General features: G+C 37.7%; 1 non-coding gene across 1 annotated transcript; it reads right to left on the bottom strand.

Annotated features, from left to right (window-relative positions):
• Positions 1-7,238: 7,238 nt before the first annotated feature.
• Positions 7,239-7,345, bottom strand: LOC116125534. The gene has a single exon (XR_004127357.1). It is a non-coding gene; the product is annotated as a small nucleolar RNA R71 (small nucleolar RNA).
• Between the last annotated feature and the right edge of the window lie 276 nt (positions 7,346-7,621).

Below are 7,621 nucleotides of genomic sequence, written 5' to 3'. Positions count from 1 at the left end.
GGAGTGGACAACCATTTCCCTTTTAACATTTATTAAAGGAATGAGCAAAGAGAGGACTATCAGAAGTGATAGCGCTTGAGGTGGATGGTGTTCCAACTATTATTGATGTCTTTGCCTTCTGGAGATTGTAGGTTGTAAGCGCTCTTTCCTACAGCTTTGGTGATCTTGTAGGGTACCTTCTAGGTAGGACCGAGTTTGCTAGCATTGATCTCCTTAGTGTTTTGGAAGACTTTGCAGAGTACCTAGTCGTCTTCATTGAAGGTTCTCACTTAGACATTATGGTTGTAATGCCGAGCGACTCGCTGCTGGTAGATGGCGTTTCAGATGTGGGCTTGCTCTTGGAGTTCCTTGACAGTGTCAAGGTTATGACAAACATTATTGTTATTAGTCTCTTCATCCATCCATTGGAGTCTTGCTGATGGGACCGAAACTTCAGCCAAGAGGACTACCTCTAATCCATAAGCTAGGGAGAATGGAGTTTCACCAGTGGATGAGCAGGCGGTGTTCAGTAGGACCAAAAGACTCTTGGTAGTTCATCTACCCATGCACCCTTGGCTTTTTAAAGGCGCTTCTTCATAGCCTACATGACTGTCTTGTTGGAGGACTCGGCCTAGCCATTTGCTTGGTTGTAGCATGGAGTTGAGAAGTTGAGTTTTATCCCCAGATTTCGTAGAAGTCTCTAAATTTAGAGTTGATAAATTGAGACCCATTGTCAGTGACTATCTCTTTTGGTATTCCGAACCGATAGATCACATTCTTCCAGATAAAGCCCTTTACCTCTCGGTCTCTAACTTGGGTGAATGTTCCAACCTCAATCCACTTGGTGAAATGGTCGATGACTGCGAGCATGTAGACTCGTTACTCGAGTGTACTTGGGAGTTTGCCAACTATGTCCATCCCCCACTTCATGGATAGCCAAGCGGTGAGGATGAAGTTGTGTCAGTCAGAGAGGAGGTGTGATACTTGAGCGAACCTTTGACAACTATCACATTTCTTAATATGAGAAGCTAAATAAGAATGCATAGTGGGCCAATAGTAGCCAGCTGTAATCACTCGATAGGCAAGGTTACGTCCCCTAGCATGATTCCCACACTCACCTTCATGGAGTTTTGCAAGAACATACTTAGCTTCTTCTAGGGTGATGTATTTAAGGTATGGGCTGAAGAAGGACATCTTGAGGAGTTGACCCTCAAGGATGGTGAATCTAGCTGCCTTTGGTCTAAGTCGGTGTGCTTTATTCTTGTCGAATAGGAGTTCATTACTTTTTAAGTATTGGAGGATAGGTGTCATCCATGAGTTGGTTGACTCGATATCCATTACTTTGGGTGAAAGGTCTTTAAAGGTGATTGAACTTTTAGTGGGGGGTTCTTTTCAATCGACTGGCCATTGGATAAACATGAGTGGGATGGATGTAGATGAAGATCCTTGAAGAGCCGAGCCAAGGTTGGCTAATGCATCCGAATGTGTATTCTCTATCCTTGGGATTTTAGTGATAGTGTACTCTTCAAAGACTGGTTGGAGTTGCTTGACCAAGTTAAGGTAGGAAGTCATCTTAGAGTCTCAAGCTTGGTAAGTGCCTTAAAGTTGATTGAGAACAAGCTGGGAGTCAGACTTGACTTCTAATATTGCCACCTCTATCTCTTTGGTGAGTGAGAGCTCGCTATCAGAGCCTCATACTCGGCTTCATTGTTTGTGCACTTGAATCCACACTGGATGGCTCGCTGAATGATGTCTTCCGCTGGTGTGATTAACACTATGCCCAACTTACTTTCATTCACATTATTCAACCCATCGACCAAGAGAGTCCACTTTGAAAATGTGACACTTGTTGTGCATGGTAACTCCCTCTTCGCTCAGCGATAAAGTCAACTAACACTTGAGACTTGATGATAGTGTGTGGTTGGAAGGAGACGTCAAACTCACTCAACTCAACCGTCCATTGGGTGAGCCGACCCGAGAGCTCTAGTTTGTGGAGAATTTTCTTGAATGGGAAGGTGGATGGGATGACTCGTATACTATGGATCCAAAGGTGGCCTAAGATGACGTTGTAGGGTGAAGGACAGTCAAGGACTAGGAAGGTGGTTTGGAGGCTTACCTCTTTTGCATATACGGGAAGTGTGATCTCTCCGATGGTGTATTTCTACTTAAGAATAAACCTGACAAGGATGGTTGAGTGCTTGTTGATGTTTGACTCATCCAAACCCACTACTTTCATGGCTTATAGGAAAAGGATGTTGGTTGAGGATCCTCCATCCACGAATATCCTTTTGACAAGAATATTCGTATTTGTAGGGAGATGATGAGGGCATCATGGTGTGGGTGACTAGGGTGATTGGTTCATCATCAAACTGGACGATTTGTTTGGTTGGTGTTTGTGAAGGTGAATGAGATGAGCGGGCTTCAGGGTGATGGCTGGATCAGGCATGACACTTGTCTAAAGAATAACTTACCCCACTAACTTCAAAGCCACTAGAGATGATGTGGTGGAAACCTTTTGGGGTTGGTTCTTGGGGAGGAGGAGATGGTTCTTTACCAGTTCGTTGGCTGATGGTGGTCTTCTTTTTCTCAGTCAATAAGTCATGAAGGTGTCCTTTTTTTAATAATGTTGCAACCTCTATCCGAAGAATGATGCAGTCGGCGGTGTGATGGCCATGATCGCCATGGANGAGGAGGAGATGGTTCTTTACAAGTTCGTTGGCTGATGGTGGTCTTCCTTTTCTCAGTCAATAGGTCATGAAGGTGTCCTTTTTTTAATAATACTGCAACCTCTATCCGAAGAATGATGCAGTCGGCGGTGTGATGGCCATGATCGCCATGGAATTCATACCACTTGGAGGTGTCTCTCTTCATTTCAGGATTAAGTTTAGTTGGCCACTTCACTATTGGACCCATCCCTTTCATGACAGAGACAACCTAAGCTAGTTCTATACTAAGATTATACTCAAGGACTGTAAATTGACTGGAGCTGGATGCTTGATTGGCTAGCCAAATAGGTTGGTGATCATACGGTCTCCTATTGTTTCTATTAGAGCCGCGTGGTGGAGGTGGATGGTGAGGTTCATACGGGCTCTGATCGTCAATCCTTTTGCTTCGAATGACGGTCATCATAGGAGGTGATTTTGATTCGATTCATCTCATCCTCTTCCCATCTTATTTGAGTGATGGCTCGGGCTAGAGCAACCTCCATGCTATTACGCCCAAGTTTGGTGAGATCCTTGTAAAGCTCTCCACTAGGGATGAGTCTTTATAATCCTAAGATTATACTGTTTTTCTAATGATTTTAGTAGGATTTTTAATACTTTTCATCGGATTTTGTCCTGAATTGTTACTTAATTCAGTCTATTTTATGTTTCAAGCCTAAATCCTGTTTTGGAGAGAAACAGTGTGAAATTGAGCTCGTTGACCTGGTTTTGATTGTATTTCAGAAGATCAAAGAAGTTTTGAGGTTGATTGGAAGCACCCTTGAAGCTTGATCTGATCGAAACCAAGAAGAGTGAAGATTCAAGTGAAAAGACAAGCAAAGCACAATTTTGTAAATTCAAGCCTTAAAAACAAAGCTTCATTGCTGCAAGGTTTTACTTCAGCGAGGCGAAGTTTTCCCTGGAATTTTAGTGTCACGAATTTAACTAAAGCTTATTGTCTTAGGGCTTTAGTTTAGCATTTAAAGAAAAGTTAGTCATTATATATGGGAGTTCGTCATTTGTAAAGGAGTTTTGAAGAGAAGAAGAGTTTTTGAAGATTTGGGTTCCAAATTAGACAAGATTTCTGTAATAACTGCTTTCTACTAGTATTTTTTAGAACATATACAATAAAAACATACATAATTATTATATGAAAAAAAGTTGGGCCCAAATTTTTCTTTACTTACAAAACATTATTCTTTACATATATCAAAATAACGAGTACAAAAACTTAGCGACAGTAATGCCAATCCTCCCCGCTTGTCAACGTCCTTCCGACTGCTGCTCACCTATTTCCTGCTAAAAATATGGAAAAACAACGGGGTGAGCATAAAAATGCTCAGTAAGTCAATCCCTTAACTCTTCTCCTTCTTAGGTTCTTTCCTTACTTAATTCCTTCTCTTTTCTTTCTCTGTTTCTTTCTTTCTTTCTTACTCTCACTGTTCCTTTCTTTCTTTCTACTTCTCTCTGTTCTTTCTTTCTTATTCTTTATATTCTTCCTAACCATGATGAAATTCATGGCAATATGCATGAATAAAATGCATATGCAATAATGCATAAAATGTTTTTTTCTTTCTTATTTCTATTTTCTTGTTCTATTTCTTTTCTTTTCTTTTTCTTTCTATTCTTTTCTTTTCTTTCTTGTTTTTCTTTTCTTTTCTTTTCTTGGCTTGTTCAAGCCTTCTCATTCTGTCTTATTCTTATTCTTTCTCATTCTTTCTTTTCTTACTCTTTCTCATTCTTTCTTATTCTTATTCTTTCTTTTCTTATTCTTTGCCGATTGGACTCGATTGATGTATGGATTTGGAACCTTGGCCGTGTGAGTGAGTACGTCCTCATCTACATGCTCTCTTGCGGACCGTACGAATTCTTCTTTCTTCTTTCTTCTTAGGCCACTCAATTAAGGTGGCGTGCATGTAGGAAATTCTTCTTGGTACAACCCCCATCCACATACACTCTTACGGGCTGTACAATTCTTCTTCTTCTTATGCCACTCAATTAAGGTGGCATGTATGTGAGAATTTCTTCTTAACACTCATGGTTCCCTATCACACCAACTTATTATTTTCTCTTCTTTACCATTCTTCCTTTCTCTTTATTCTTAGAGTGTTTTATTCTTTATTCTTTCTTAAGTTTCTACACATACACAATTATATGCATATGGATGGCTCATGCTTAAAATTTCTTACTTAAATGCACTTACGAAATGCACATATGCAATATTACATAAAATTAAGGTTTCTACTCAACTCATACTTCTATTAGGCATTTCATCAAACAATACTTGTGCATGAACAAACCCTAATTTAATTATCATTCTATTGGCTTCTTAAACCACCCAAATTGAGAGAAAAACTCTCTTATATCATCACCATACCTACACGGCACAAACACTCCCAAAAGATTTCTCCAATTCTTCCAATTCAACCCATCACATACACTCCTCATATTCAAATATATCCAACAACAAGCATAAATAATCATCAATCTCATCTCAATTTCTCAATAATCATAACATATGCATATTTAAAAGAAATCTCTACTCACTTGATTTTCTTAAACTTTAACTTGAGTTGGATTTTGAGTGGAATTTACTTACCTTATGCTTGAGTAGTCTCTCCTAAGCTCTCTACTCTTGTTGGATTCAAATCTTCTCTTAACCCTAAGCATAAACTTCATAAGAACTCAACTTTTACACAAATAAATCATAGACAAAGAGCATGAATTCTTACCTTTTGATGCCTAGAATCAAAACTCTATGAAAATCTACTCAAAAGCCCTCAAATTCCTTGGAGAAGTGAAAGAAAATTTGAGAGAAAATGGAGGACAAGAGTGGCGGTGGAATGAAGGAAATAAGGGTTACAAACCCTTATCATCTTATTTTATAAATATGCTTTCCTATTTTGCCCTTATGCTTTTTTGGAAATTCCATCCTTGTCCCTCAGTCAATTACCATAATGCCCTCATTTTTATTGTATTTTTTATGAAATTCTAGCTCTTTTCACTCCCCACAATTTTAACTAATTTTGAGTGAAAAAACTATTTTACCTTTAATACAAATATAAGGCATTTTCTTCATATTCTCTTAAAATAATTCTAACAAAAATTTACTAAATGCTATAAAACATAATTTAAATCATGTACCTCCATGTTGGGCATTACAATTTCTCTCTTTTCTCGTTTATTTATATGTTGAACTCAAGTATTTTCATTTTGTTTATGTATTATTTTGTTTTTATCATGAACTAACCTATTTTAGTTAAGGTTTTGATGGATCCTTGATTTTACTTGCTTAATGTATGAATTTCTTATTGTTCTTGGGTTCTATTGTTGTGATTAAGCATTTATCTCCATTTTTTTTGTGTTTGGATGTGGGTTTTCATTCAAATAACATGTTGAACATGTTGAGGCTAAGAAGCAATTCATGTGTGGCTTTTAGGGATAGATGCCTTTGGTTGAGTGAAAACTAGAGATAGATAAACGCGACCTTAGCAATCTGGATAGGATTCCACAACGCTTAAGAGACCCTGAACTATTAAGTCGTAATTTTTGGGTGCAAAGACTTAATAGGAATAGGTGGGATGGTATAACCGGAGAGGGAGTGTCAAACATCTTGGGGAGTTCAATTTTTAGCCATCACAATAGAATTTGAGCAATTGGAATTCATAAGTTAAGTTAGTTGATCTTGGTGAAATTAAAAGCCCTAACTTCTTTGTTTTAAGAAGTTTGATCCATTTGCTTTAATTTAGTGTTGGTTTAAATTTCTTGCAAATTTTAATATTTTATTTTTAGTTTAATTCATTTGGTCTCCCATCAATCCAAATTCTTTATGTTCTTCAATTAGTGATAAATTAGAAATATCAATAGTTAATATGCAATCTCTGTGGGACGATAATCATTTCACCACTTTATTACTTCTTTACGATCAGTGCACTTGCTAAATATGCATATGAAAACATGCATCAAGTTTTTGGTGTGTTGCAAAGGATAGTTGATTATTAATATTGATAGTACCTAGTTAATGCTAAATTGAAGATTTTATTTAATTTTTATAGTTAATCGTAAATATTGTATAGTCTTAAACTTGAGTTCTTTTGTTTGTAGTTTTTATTTTTGTTTTGTAGTTAAGCGTAAATTTTGTGAATGCTTAAGTTTGAATTTTTTCTTCTATGAAGAATCATGGCAGAAATACATAGAACGTTGAGGGATTATGCTGTACCAACGGTGCAAGATTGCAATTACAGTATTACAAGGCCACTTGTTGCAATCAACTTTGAGATTAAGCCAACAATAATTCAAATGATCCAACAATCAGCCCAACTTGGTGGAAATTCATATAAGGATCCAATTTTGCATATCGCTAGTTTTCTATAGATATGTGATACATTCAACCACAATGGATTGACTGACGATGTAATTAGGCTAAGATTGTTTCCATTTTCATTGCGAGATAAGGCGAAAGGTTGGCTCATGTCACACCCAGCAGAAACAATCACTACATGGGACGGATTAACTGAGAAGTTTCCTGCAAAATACTTTCCAGCTGCAAAGGTGGCAAAAATGAGAAATGACATTACCTCTTTCGTGCAAAATAACGATGAATCACTGTATGAAGCTTGGGAGAGGTACACAAAGTTGTTAAGGAAATGTCCACATCATGGTCTATCGGTTTATATACAAGTCCAAACATTCTACAATGGGTTGTTACCAAATATTCAATTTATGGTAGATGTGGCGGTAGGAGAAGTGTTAAATCACAAGACTCCAGAAGATGCTTATGAACTGCTTGAGGTGATGGCCAGCAATAACTACCAAAGACCTAATGAGAGAGCAATGCCAAAGAGAACAATGGGTGTACATGAAGTTGATGCATTTGTCGCATTATCTGCACAAATTGCATCACTTCAAAAATAATTGGGAGGTATGAATGTAAACTCTAT

This window comes from Pistacia vera, unplaced genomic scaffold, assembly GCF_008641045.1.
Source record: "Pistacia vera cultivar Batoury unplaced genomic scaffold, PisVer_v2 Contig1672, whole genome shotgun sequence".
In the NCBI taxonomy this organism is placed as follows: domain Eukaryota; kingdom Viridiplantae; phylum Streptophyta; class Magnoliopsida; order Sapindales; family Anacardiaceae; genus Pistacia; species Pistacia vera.
Note: the sequence above shows the minus strand (reverse complement) of the source record. Positions and strands in the feature narration are given on the sequence as shown.